The sequence below is a fragment of the Pseudophryne corroboree genome, chromosome 8 (genome assembly GCF_028390025.1).
Source record: "Pseudophryne corroboree isolate aPseCor3 chromosome 8, aPseCor3.hap2, whole genome shotgun sequence".
Classification (NCBI taxonomy): domain Eukaryota; kingdom Metazoa; phylum Chordata; class Amphibia; order Anura; family Myobatrachidae; genus Pseudophryne; species Pseudophryne corroboree.
This window is the reverse complement of record NC_086451.1, coordinates 201,403-214,924: the sequence shown is the minus strand read 5'-3', so window position 1 is coordinate 214,924 and position 13,522 is coordinate 201,403. Positions and strand designations below refer to the sequence as shown.

General features: G+C 53.3%; 1 protein-coding gene across 6 annotated transcripts in view; it reads right to left on the bottom strand.

The window, feature by feature from the left end:
• GPSM1 (G protein signaling modulator 1) overlaps nucleotides 1-13,522 on the bottom strand; it is a 585,152-nt gene that overhangs the window by 435,435 nt on the left and 136,195 nt on the right. The window contains exon 1 of one of the 6 annotated variants that reach the window (XM_063935809.1): nucleotides 6,219-6,420. The exons of 3 other annotated variants lie outside the window; for them this stretch is intronic. The gene's annotated coding sequence lies outside the window, so the exon portion shown is untranslated. Of the gene's footprint in view, nucleotides 1-6,116; nucleotides 6,172-6,218; nucleotides 6,421-13,522 lie in introns of those variants that run through there. 2 more of the 6 variants (XM_063935810.1, XM_063935812.1) reach the window with 2 other exon arrangements.

The following is a 13,522-nucleotide window of genomic DNA, read 5'->3' as shown; positions in this document are numbered from 1 at the left end:
TGAGCTGCTGAGGCTGCAGCCAGGACACAGAGACACCAGCAGACACTACCGGGAACACTGTGCACTAGTGTAATACATAGGACGGCTGCTGGTGAGCTGCTGAGGCTGCAGCCAGGACACAGAGACACCAGCAGACACTACCGGGAACACTGTGCACTAGTGTAATACATAGGGAGGCTGCTGGTGAGCTGCTGAGGCTGCAGCCAGGACACAGAGACACCAGCAGACACTACCGGGAACACTGTGCACTAGTGTAATACATAGGGAGGCTGCTGGTGAGCTGCTGAAGCTGCAGCCAGGACACAGAGACACCAGCAGACACTACCGGGAACACTGGGTTCACTATGGTATGCCGGCGGTCAAGCTCCCGGCGACCAGCATACCGGCGCCGGGAGCCCGACCGCTGGCTTACCGACAGTGTGGCGAGCGCAAATGAGCCCCTTGCGGGCTCGCTGCACTCGCCACGCTACGGGCACGGTGGCGCGCGCGCCACGCTATTTTATTCTCCCTCCAGGGGGGTCGTGGACCCCCACGAGGGAGAATAAGTGTCGGTATGCCGGCTGTCGGGATTCCGGCGCCGGTATACTGTGCGCCGGGATCCCGTCAGTCGGCATACTGAAGACCACCCGGGAACACTGTGCACTAGTGTAATACATAGGGAGGCTGCTGGTGAGCTGCTGAGGCTGCAGCCAGGACACAGAGACACCAGCAGACACTACCGGGAACTCTGTGCACTAGTGTAATACATAGGGAGGCTGCTGGTGAGCTCCTGAGGCCGCAGCCAGGACACAGAGACTAGAGGCTGTTATCCTGCACACCATGCACTTTGCATAGGCAGTGCGGCTTTCCCACTGATTTGCATGGATCTGTCACTTTTCCCTCTTCTGTCTCACCTGCACAGTGTCACGCTGTAACAAGGCAGTAAGGCTGGCAGGGTGACCACACGCTGTACAGGACACATTGGTATCCCCAGCACACTGGATGACATCAGCGACAGGATTTGATGACTACATGGTGGTAGAAATGTCAGAGATCTCAGTTGCATACATTTGTAAAGGTATGGGAAGCCCCCAGGCCGCTTCAAGGTGTCTCAGAGTACCTAACATTAAGTCTAAGTCCAGGGCTCGACACCCCACAAACCGGCAAGGGCCAGACACCCCAGGGCAGCAGGTGAATATTAGGAAGCAGAGGCTATACATAAAAGAAGATACACATGAAAAGTGTCATTAATAAAGTGATAATAGTAGAAAATGATATGAAAGTGATATACAAAGTGATGCACAGTTAGGATATGATTGCCCGGTAGCGATGAGGTGTGAATTACCCCCAGAGTTCCCGGCCCCGGGGGACACAGGTTATACAACAAGAACATTTCACTTCTAGCTGAGAAACGTATGTCACCCAATTCCCCCGTTCTGACATTAGCCCAATAACACGTGTGCAGGAACGTACCCAAACACCGCACTGAACACAGACTCCCAGAAGCCTGGGTTACAATGGGACAAGAGGGATCTGCAGGGAACGTCCTAGTTTATTTGGGGTGTGCAGGGGGTGTCACCTGTGGGAGAATGAGGTACTGAGTAGAGTAATGGGCCCTACACACATACCAATCCGCCGCCGAGCTGCCCGGGGGGGAGGTGACGGGGGGGAGTGAAGTTTCACCCGGCCCCATAGCACTGCACGCTAATATGGACAATCTCGTTCATATTGGCATGCATAAGCGACGGGGCACCAACGATTAACGAGCGCAGGGCCGCGCATCGTTAATCGTTGGTGCCTACACACAAAACGATATAAATGAGTTCTCGTACATTTATGAACGAGAACGTTCATATCATTCTGTTTATCTGCCAGTGTGTAGGGCCCATAACACATACTCCCATTATTGCACAGTACCTCCCTCTAGCGTACACTGTAGCGCTATACACGCATGACTTGCCGCAGAGGCCACACTCACCTCTTCTTCTGCATGCTCCGGGTCTTCTGCACATAGAGCCACAGCTCCAGGGCCATGGGGAGCAGGAGAACACGTGGACGTGGCCCGCTGTATACTATCCGACACACCGCCTTCTCGCCGAGGCTCAGGCTGGATCCTGCTCCATCCATCTGTGTCTCCGGCACTGCGTCTGCAGCGTCCTCACCTGAATATCCCAGCGCTGGGGCCACGTGTCAGTAGCTGTCAGTGGTCCTGGCCTGTCACTCTCACAGGAAGCAGGGTCTAGTGATAAGTTATCAGCAGTCAGGTATTGCCCCCTCTCCAGGGCAAGTGCTCAGGAAGATCCTCTACAACTAGATGGCTGCCTCATATACTGGAGAGAATGGCAAGTAACACAGGCCGGAGGAAGAACCACGTAACACAGGCCGGAGGAAGAACCACGTAACACAGGCCGGAGGAAGAACCACGTAACACAGGCCGGAGGAAGAACCACGTAACACAGGCCGGAGGAAGAACCACGTAACACAGGCCGGAGGAAGAACCACGTAACACAGGCCGGAGGAAGAACCACGTAACACAGGCCGGAGGAAGAGCCACGTAACACAGGCCGGAGGAAGAGCCACGTAACACAGGCCGGAGGAAGAACCAGGTAACACAGGCCGGAGGAAGAACCAGCTAACACAGGCCGGAGGAAGAACCAAGTAACACAGGCCGGAGGAAGGACCAGGTTACACAGGCCGGAGGAAGAACCAAGTAACACAGGCCGGAGGAGGAACCAGGTAACACAGGCCGGAGGAGGAACCACGTAACACAGGCCGGAGGAAGAACCACGTAACACAGGCCGGAGGAAGAACCACGTAACACAGGCCGGAGGAAGAACCACGTAACACAGGCCGGAGGAAGAACCACGTAACACGGGCCGGAGGAAGAACCACGTAACACAGGCCGGAGGAAGAACCACGTAACAAAGGCCGGAGGAAGAACCACGTAACACAGGCCGGAGGAAGAACCACGTAACACAGGCCGGAGGAAGAACCACGTAACACGGGCCGGAGGAAGAACCACGTAACACGGGCCGGAGGAAGAACCACGTAACACGGGCCGGAGGAAGAACCACGTAACACAGGCCGGAGGAAGAACCACGTAACAAAGGCCGGAGGAAGAACCACGTAACACAGGCCGGAGGAAGAACCAAGTAACACAGGCCGGAGGAAGAACCAGGTAACACAGGCCGGAGGAAGAACAGATGAGGCTCTATACAGAGAATGTCACTTCTCCCCGGGCTGAGAGCGGCTTATTCCCTGCTGCCAGTTCCCACATCACACAGGGGCGCTGATCCTCAGTGGCAGTATCCTCTGCTGTCAGGGGACTAGGCGGCTCTACTGAGGCCTTCCGATAGCTCCCTATTAACAGCTGATGGGGCTCAGCAGTCTCCGCAGGCAAGGTTCCGCTGTTCTGAGGACTCCAGGGCCTTCTTCAGACGTCTCGCACTGACTGCTATCCCCTAATGAGAAACTATGAAGTCAGTCTGCCACTTCCAGCCACTGGAGGCCCATCCACACGGAAGGCAGCCGAGGTCAGGCATAGAAATACAGGACTTATCTAGCTGTAAAGGAATCAATCCGCTCTGATCCTGCAAATCTCTCATATCAGTGCAATGCCAAAGCCGATCTACACAGGGATGACCATATGCTGTCACTTACACAGCCGCATCGCAGTGTCACCTCCTGTATATCTATATCTATACATCCATATATTTATATACAGCTGTGCAGAATGTGTGATTTTCTGGCCATCTGTCAGACAATATGAATGATAACTCACAAACTTTTCTTTCACTCGTGGTTAGTGGTTGGGTGAAGCCATTTATTGTCAGACAACTGTGTTTACTCTTTTTAAATCATAATGACAACAGAAACTACCCAAATGTCCCTGATCAAAAGTTTACATACCCTGGAGATTTTGGCCTGATAACACACAAGTTGACACAAACGGGTTTGAATGGCTACTAAAGGTAACCATCCTCACCTGTGACCTGTCTCCTGTACTCCTAAGCCGGATACAATTGTTTCCACAGAGTATATGTTAAACCTCTCTCAGTCGATGCTGATACGTTGTGGCAAAACTAATAAAACCTGGTAGTCACTGGCGAGAATAGTATACAATCAGTAGCGGCTCTTGACATGGGCAAGCAGGCTTTTTGCCCGGGCCGCCGCCGCCGCCGTGGCAAGAGCCGCTACTAATCCTCCCTCCCCTGGCTGCAGCGAGCACCGTGTGCGCCCGCTGCAGCCGGCATCACTGACTGACACTAGAGGTCAAAACTGACCCCTAGTGTCAGTGCGGCGCTGCTGTGGGAGAGACGTCATGATATCTCTCCCATAGAGAGGAGCCGGCGCCCGGAGACAGCAGCAGCGATCCGGAAGCAGGAGTGAGGCTGGTAAGTATTGTGGGTTTTATTTAGGGTTTCAAAGCGGCGCTACTACAGGGGGCACATACTGGGGGCACTACTACAGGGGGAACAGCTACAAGGGGCAGATCTACAGGGGGCACAACTACTGGGCACACATACTGGGGGCACTGCTACAGGGTGCAACTCAACTGGGGGCACAGCTACAAGGGGCACAGCAACTGGGGGCATTACTATAGGGGGCACTGCTACTGAGGGAAAATTAACTGGGGGCACAGCTGCTGGGGGTACAACTACTGAGGGCACAAGTACAGGGGAATAAATGTGAAGAAGCCACGCCCCTATTTTGGGGCACGCGCCCTCGGCGTGCACCAACTGTTTTTTACCTGGAGAGGAGGAGGGGGGTGGCGCCACAAGGTCTAGAGCCGGCCCTTTATACAATGTAACTCTGCAATTTGGCCAAAGTCCATCTGTATAAGCAGCATTTCCCCCTCACACTGTCCTGAGCGTTTTATCACATGAGAGTCAGCCGCTTTGTTACTAAAGATAATAGTCTATTCTTGCCTCAGATTTACATGCAGTAATGGATAAAGGGGGTCATTACGAGTTGTTGGCTTGTTGCCGATTTTCGCAACGGAGTGATTAAGGCGAAAATGCGCATGCGCATGGTACGCAGTGCGCATGCGCTAAGTATTTTAGCACAAAACTTAGCAGATTTACTCACGTCCGAACGAAGAATTTTCATCGTTGAAGTGATCGGAGTGTGATTGACAGGAAGTGGGTGTTTCTGGGCGGAAACTGGCGGTTTTCAGGGAGTGTGCGGAAAAACGCAGGCGTGTCAGCAGAAAACGCAGGAGTGTCTGGAGAAACGGGGGAGTGGCTGGCCGAACGCAGGGCGTGCTTGTGACGTCAAACCCGGAACGAAACGGGCTGAGCTGATTGCAATGTAGGAGTAAGTCTGGAGCTACTCAGAAACTGCTAATAAATTTCTATTCGCAATTCTGCTAAGCTAAGATACACTCCCAGAGGGCGGCGGCTTAGCGTGTGCACTGTTGCTAAAATCTGCTAGCGAGCGAACGACTCGGAATGAGGGCCATTGGTTCTACAGTACACTAGTGGAGTGAACCCTATTTCCAAGTCTCTGGATCCTCTGGGCGTCACACCCTCCAGCGCATCTGTGAACAGTCTCTTAAGGTGTGTACACACGGTAAGATATTTTCTTCCGATTCTGACTATATAGTCAGAATCGGAAGAAAAGATAGTGCAGATCGCAAGGTGACAGTCACCTTGCGATCCCGATCCGATGCCGATGCGCGGCCCCGCGCGGTCGGCATCGGCAGAAAAAATAGGCTGTGCAGGCAAGTCAATCCTGGCTATCTCTATAGAAGAGATAGTCAGGATTGACATCGCACATAGCCAGCATCGCAAGCACACTCATTATGTGCTTGCGATACTGGCTAAGTGCCGACCCGGCCCCCTGTCGCACGGTGAGAATCGGATAAGTCCGAATCTCACCGTGTGTATGCACCCTTATAGGAGCAATGTGCTATTTACAGTCTAGTAATGAATGGGAGCAGTGTGGTGATTATCCATGTAAGTTACCTCATTCATATATTACACAGTGTGGTGATTATCCATGTAAGTTACCTCATTCATATATTACACAGTGTGGACTGAATGGCAGATATGAGGTGTGCGGAGGCTGTCTAATGGCGGCCGGGAATGGTGGAAGGCGTGCTATGCCAGTGCCTAAGGCTAGTTCTGGTCACTTACACTAGCCGCGGTTATATGTAGTCATCTGGCTCCCCCCTACTCTTTCCTCCTTCGTGTTCCCAGCCTTACTGCAGTGCAGGGATGTGGAGGCCCATAAACTACCTGCGATCTCCTGGCAGCACCTAACTACCGCTGCGACTCCGGACCTCTCCGCTGATGCTGCCTGTTATCTCACCAGTGTCTCTCCACACCAGCTCAGCGGAGCCGCTTCTCTCTCACTAATCTCTGCTAGCTGCTGCCACCCTGTTCAGACCTGCGATGGCACCGCAAGATCCTCTGCGCCACTGTGCCGCCTGCCCACCATTCAACCGCTCCTCCTCAACTGTCACCCCCTGGGCTCTTATCTCCTCTCAGGTAGCTCGCGCTCCCCTCGCGCTCCCCTCTCCTCACGCCATAAACTAGAAAGCATAGTTCATTGACACTGCCACATCCGTAACTTCAACACGGCATTATTGTACTATTTACATAGCATATACCAGTACCAAAATTACTATGCACACACTTAGCTATAATTTACACCAGATCCCAAGAGGTATGCCATAAATATTAAGCATGGCTACAACTAGATACATACACGTTTTATATATATATATATATATATATATACACACACATAGCATGACTAGACACATACATAAATAGCATAACCCAGCTACATACATACATACATACATACATACACACATATACATAACATATCTAGATACATACACACACACACACACACACACACACACACACACACACAACCTAGCTACATACATACATACACACACACACAAACATATACATAACCTAGCTACATACATACACATGTATACATAACATATCTAGATACATACACACACACACACACACACACACACACACACAACCTAGCTACATACATAAACACACACACACATATACATACACACATATACATAACATATCTAGATACACACACACACACACACACACACACACACACACACCCTAGCTACATACATACATACATACACACACACATAACCTAGCTACATACATACATACATACATACATACATACACATATACACACACACATAACATATCTAGATACATACACACACACACACACACACCCCCAGCTACACACACACACACACACACACACACACACACACACACACACACACACACACATAACTAGATACACACACACACACACACACACACACACACACTATACATAACATAACCTAGATAAACACACACACACACACACACACACACACACACATAACTAGATACACACCCACCCTAGCTACATACACACAAACACACACATAACCTAGCTACATACATACACACACATAACTAGATACATACACACACACACACACACACACATACATACTATACATAACATAACCTAGATAGATAAACACACACACACACACACACACACACAAACACACACACACACACAACTAGATACATACACACACAACTAGATAGATACACACACACACACACACACATAACTAGATACACACACACATACGTACATACACACATATACACACACATAACTAGATACATACATACTCACACATACATAGCATAACCTAAGTAGATACATACATACTGTACATATATACAAAACATAACCTAGATAGATAGATAGATAGATAGATAGATAGATACATACATAGTCCAGCATTTCCATTCCTGCCCTGGTGGCAGTGAAATATGTGTGACTAGTACAAGACACTGCTGTGTGTGTATGTGTATGTGTATGTGTGTATATATATATATATATATATATAAATATATATATATATTAATAGCGTGAAGACGATTTCTGTGCCCTATTTCTGTGATGCCGTTGCCTGAGGAGGGCACATCATATGCCAAAGTACAGCTCTTGGTCCGTAGATGTGCATAATTATATTGGTGTTGTGATTGGTTGCTTTGTTTTTGAGTTATGTGGCAAAATGTCTGCCAACCAATTACAATGCTTTACCACTGTGCTCTGGAAAATGTGACAGTTGGTGAACTCTGCCTGTGCACCTGCTGCTGGGTGACCTGGAACATGTGACAGTTATGTGCAGCCACCCACTAAGCAGTGATACTATGGTTTATTGATTCCAAAGGGGGTGAAAAGAGGTAAAATGTCCACCCAGCAAACCTCTGCCCGTTTAAAACCGGGCACATCAGCTAGTATTGGGTTAATTAAGGTTTTATGTTTATTGTTCCTTTGTATAATAACCACAAGAGGCCTGCCTGCTGGAAGACGTGACCTGGTCTGGGGCTACTGGGAGCAGCCCTGAGGGGTACACACACGTCCTGCTCGTGGTCACCTCCTGAGGATCAGCGCTGCAGTAAGCGGATACACATTACATGGTATTAGTCTCAGCATCTGTGTCCTATCCCTGTGAATGGAAAACCTAAGAAGGTGACTATGTTACAGAATGCATCTGCACAAACAGCACCGCGCAACGTCACCGGGCGCCACCTGTAGCCTCCAGCTACCCTGCAATATTACACAGCTCCAGTACATGATCCACAGTAGTGTGTGCACGGGGGTGGAGGCTGAGCCAGACGACATGCGAGTGAGAAGGAGTGAAGCCAGGTGCTAGTGTGAGTGTAGGTGAGGCCAGGTGCTAGGGTGAGTGTAGGTGAGGCCAGGTGCTAGGGTGAGTGTAGGTGAGGCCAGGTGCTAGGGTGGGTGTAAGTGAGGCCAGGTGCTAGGGTGAGTGCAGGTGAGGCCAGGTGCTAGGGTGAGTGCAGGTGAGGCCAGGTGCTAGGGTGAGTGCAGGTGAGGCCAGGTGCTAGGGTGAGTGTAGGTGAGGCCAGGTGCTAGGGTTAGTGCAGGTGAGGCCAGGTGCTAGGGTGGGTGTAGGTGAGGCCAGGTGCTAGGGTGAGTGCAGGTGAGGCCAGGTGCTAGTGTGAGTGTAGGTGAGGCCAGGTGCTAGGGTGGGTGCAGGTGAGGCCAGGTGCTAGTGTGAGTGTAGGTGAGGCCAGGTGCTAGGGTGAGTGTAGGTGAGGCCAGGTGCTAGGGTGAGTGTAGGTGAGGCCAGGTGCTAGGGTGAGTGCAGGTGGGTGTAGGTGAGGCCAGGTGCTAGTGTGAGTGTAGGTGAGGCCAGGTGCTAGGGTGAGTGCAGGTGAGGCCAGGTGCTAGTGTGAGTGTAGGTGAGGCCAGGTGCTAGTGAGAGTGTAGGTGAGGCCAGGTGCTAGTGAGAGTGTAGGTGAGGCCAGGTGCTAGGGTGGGTGCAGGTGAGGCCAGGTGCTAGGGTGAGTGCAGGTGGGTGTAGGTGAGGCCAGGTGCTAGGGTGAGTGCAGGTGAGGCCTGGTGCTAGTGTGAGTGTAGGTGAGGCCAGGTGCTAGGGTGGGTGCAGGTGAGGCCAGGTGCTAGGGTGGGTGTAAGTGAGGCCAGGTGCTAGGGTGGGTGTAAGTGAGGCCAGGTGCTAGGGTGAGCGCAGGTGAGGCCAGGTGCTAGGGTGGGTGTAGGTGAGGCCAGGTGCTAGGGTGGGTGCAGGTGAGGCCAGGTGCTAGGGTGAGTGCAGGTGAGGCCAGGTGCTAGGGTGGGTGTAGGTGAGGCCAGGTGCTAGGGTGAGTGCAGGTGAGGCCAGGTGCTAGGGTGAGTGCAGGTGAGGCCAGGTGCTAGGGTGGGTGCAGGTGAGGCCAGGTGCTAGGGTGGGTGTAGGTGAGGCCATGTGCTAGGGTGAGTGCAGGTGAGGCCAGGTGCTAGGGTGGGTGTAGGTGAGGCCAGGTGCTAGGGTGAGTGCAGGTGAGGCCAGGTGCTAGGGTGAGTGCAGGTGAGGCCAGGTGCTAGGGTGAGTGCAGGTGAGGCCAGGGGGTGTGGTATGGAAGGTAGATAGTAACTAGGTCGACAGGGTCTTTAGGTCGACAGGTCAAAAGGTCGACATGAGTTTTTTATGTTTTTTTGGTGTTGTTTTCTTCGTAGAGTGACCGGGAACCCCAATTAGTGCACCGTATCCCCTCGCATGGCTCGCTTCGCTCGGCACAGGTTACCGTTCCAATCGTAGTCCACGTGGATCATTAAGTATGAAAAGGTCTTAAAAAAAGGGAAAAAATCGTGAAAAACTCATGTCTTAGAAACCCTGTCGAGTTACTGTCGACCTAGAGACCGGATCCCCAGCCAGGTGCTAGGGTGAGTGCAGGTGGGTATAGGTGAGGCCAGGTTCTAGGGTGAGTGCAGGTGGGTGTAGGTGAGACCAGGTGCTAGGGTGAGTGCAGGTGAGGTTGGGTTCTAGGGTGAGTGCAGGTGAGGCCAGGTGCTACGGTGAGTGCAGGTGAGGCCAGGTGCTATGGTGAGTGCAGGTGAGGCCAGGTGCTAGGGTGAGTGCAGGTGAGGCCAGGTGCTAGGGTGGGTGCAGGTGATGCCAGGTGCTACGGTGGGTGCAGGAGAGGCCAGGTGCTACGGTGGGTGCAGGAGAGGCCAGGTGCTAGGCTGAGTGCAGGTGGGTGTAGGCGAGGCCAGGTGCTAGGGTGAGTGCAGGCGAGAGCAGGTGCTAGGGTGAGTGCAGGTGGGTGCAGGTTAGGCCAGGTGCTAGGGTGAGTGCAGGTGGGTGTAGGTGAGGCCAGGTGCTAGGGTTCGTGCAGGTGAGGCCAGGTTCTAGGGTGAGTGCAGGTGGGTGCAGGTGAGGCCATGTGCTAGGGTGAGTGCAGGTGAGGCCAGGTGCTAGGGTGAGTGTAGGTGAAGCCAGGTGCTAGGGTGAGGGCAGGTGGGTGTAGGTGAGGCCAGGTGCTAGGGTGGGTGTAGGTGAGGCTAGGTGCTAGGGAGAGTGCAGGTGAGGCCAGGTGCTAGGGTGAGTGCAGGTGGGTGTAGGTGAGGCCAGGTGCTAGAGTGAGTGCAGGTGGGTGTAGGTGAGGCCAGGTGCTAGGGTGAGTGCAGGTGGGTGTAGGTGAGGCAAGGTGCTTGGGTGGGTGTAGGTGAGGCCAGGTACTAGGGTGAGTGTAGGTGAGGCCAGGTGCTAGGGTGAGGGCAGGTGGGTGTAGGTGAGGCCAGGTGCTAGGCTGAGCGCAGGTGGTAGGACATGATGGAGCTCTGTGTTGAGCGGAGTGCGGTTGGGTAGTGGGCAGGAGGTATGAGCGGAGCAGCATGTTGCTGAGTGTAGGTGGCAGGAGATGATGGAGCTCTGTGTTGAGTGGAGTGTGGTTGGGTAGTGGGCAGAGTGGAGGGGGGGGGGAGATATGAGCTGAGTAGCATGTTGCTGAGTGGAAGTGGCAGGAGATGATGGAGCTCTGTGTTGAGTTGAGTGCAGTTGGGTAGTGGGCAGAGTGGGAAGAAGGAGGTGTAAGCGGAGCAGCATGTTGCTGAGTGGAGGTGGCAGGAGATGATGGAGCTCTGTGTTGAGTGGAGTGCAGTTGGGAAGTGGGCAGAGTGGGGAGAAGGAGGTATAAGCGGAGCAGCATGTTGCTGAGTGGGGGTGGCAGGAGATGATGGAGCTCTGTGTTGAGTGGAGTACAGTTGGGTAGTGGGCAGAGTGGAGGGGGGTGAGGAGGTATGAGCTGAGTAGCATGTTGCTGAGTGGAGGTGGCAGGAGATGATGGAGCTCTGTGTTGAGTGGAGTGTAGTTGGGTAGTGGGCAGAGTGGGGGGGAGGAGGTATGAGCAGAGCAGCATGTTGCTGAGTGGAGGTAGAAGGAGATGATGGAGCTCTGTGTTGAGTGGAGTGCAGTTGGGTAGTGGGCAGAGTGGGGAGAAGGAGGCATGAGCGGAGCAGCATGTTGCTGAGTGGAGGTGGCAGGAGACGATGGAGCTCTGTGTTGAGTGGAGTACAGTTGGGTAGTGGGCAGAGTGGAGGGGGGGAGGCGGTATGAGTGGAGCAGCATTTTGCTGCGTGGAGGTGGCAGGAGATGATGGAGCTCTGTGTTGAGTGGAGTGTAGTTGGGTAGTGGGCAGAGTGGAGAGGGGGGAAGAGGCATGAGCGGAGCAGCATGTTGCTAAGTGGAGGTGGCAGGAGATGAAGGAGCTCTGTGTTGAGTGGAGTGCAGTTGGGTAATGGGCAGAGTGGGGGAAGGAGGTATGAGTGGAGCAGCATGTTGCTGAGTGGAAGTGGCAGGAGATGATGGAGCTCTGTGTTGAGTGGAGTGTAGTTGGGTAGTGGGCAGAGTGGGGGGGAGGAGGTATGAGCAGAGCAGCATGTTGCTGAGTGGAGGTAGCAGGAGATGATGGAGCTCTGTGTTGAGTGGAGTACAGTTGGGTAGTGGGCAGAGTGGGGGGGGGTATGAGTGGAGCAGCATGTTGCTGAGTGGAGGTGGCAGGAGATATTGGAGCTCTGTGTTGAGTGGAGTGCAGTTTGGTAGTGGGCAGAGTGGGGAGAAGGAGGTATGGGCAGAGCAGCATGTTGCTGAGTGGAGGTGGCTGGAGATGATGGAGCTCTGTGTTGAGCGGAGTGCGGTTGGGTAGTGGGCAGAGTGGGGGGGAGGTATGGGCAGAGCAGCATGTTGCTGAGTGGAGGTGGCTGGAGATGATGGAGCTCTGTGTTGAGTGGAGTGCAATTGGGTAGTGGGCAGAGTGGAGCGGGGCCAGGAGGTATGAGCAGAGCAGCATGTTGCTGAGTGGAGGTGGCTGGAGATGATGGATCTCTGTGTTGAGTGGAGTACAGTTGGGTAGTGGGCAGAGTGGAGGGGGGCGAGGAGGTATGAGCTGAGTAGCATGTTGCTGAGTGGAGATGGCAGGAGATGATGGCGCTCTGTGTTGAGTGGAGTGCAGTTGGGTAGTGGGCAGAGTGGAGAGGGGGGAGGAGGCATAAGCGGAGCAGCATGTTGCTGAGTGGAGGTGGCAGGAGATGACGGAGCTCTGTGTTGAGTGGAGTACAGTTGAGTAGTGGGCAGAGTGGAGGGGGGGAGGAGGTATGAGTGGAGCAGCATTTTGCTGAGTGGAGGTTGCAGGAGATGATGGAGCTCTGTGTTGAGTGGAGTGTAGTTGGGTAGTGGGCAAAGTGGAGAGGGGGGAGGAGGCATGAGTGGAGCAGCATGTTGCTAAGTGGAGGTGGCAGGAGATGACGGAGCTCTGTGCTGAGTGGAGTGCAGTTGGGTAGTGGGCAGAGTGGGGGAAGGAGGTATGAGTGGAGCAGCATGTTGCTGAGTGGAAGTGGCAGGAGATGATGGAGCTCTGTGTTCAGTGGAGTGCAGTTGGGTAGTGGGCAGAGTGGGGGGGAGGAGGTATGAGCAGAGCAGCATGTTGCTGAGTGGAGGTAGCAGGAGATGATGGAGCTCTGTGTTGAGTGGAGTGCAGTTGGGTAGTGAGCAGAGTGGGGAGGAGGTATGAGCGGAGCAGCATGTTGCTGAGTGGAGGTGGCTGGAGATGATGGAGCCCTGTGTTGAGTGGAGTGCAGTTGGCTAGTGGGCAGAGTGGAGAGGGGGGAGGAGGCATGAGTGGAGCAGCATGTTGCTGAGTGGAGGTGGCAGGAG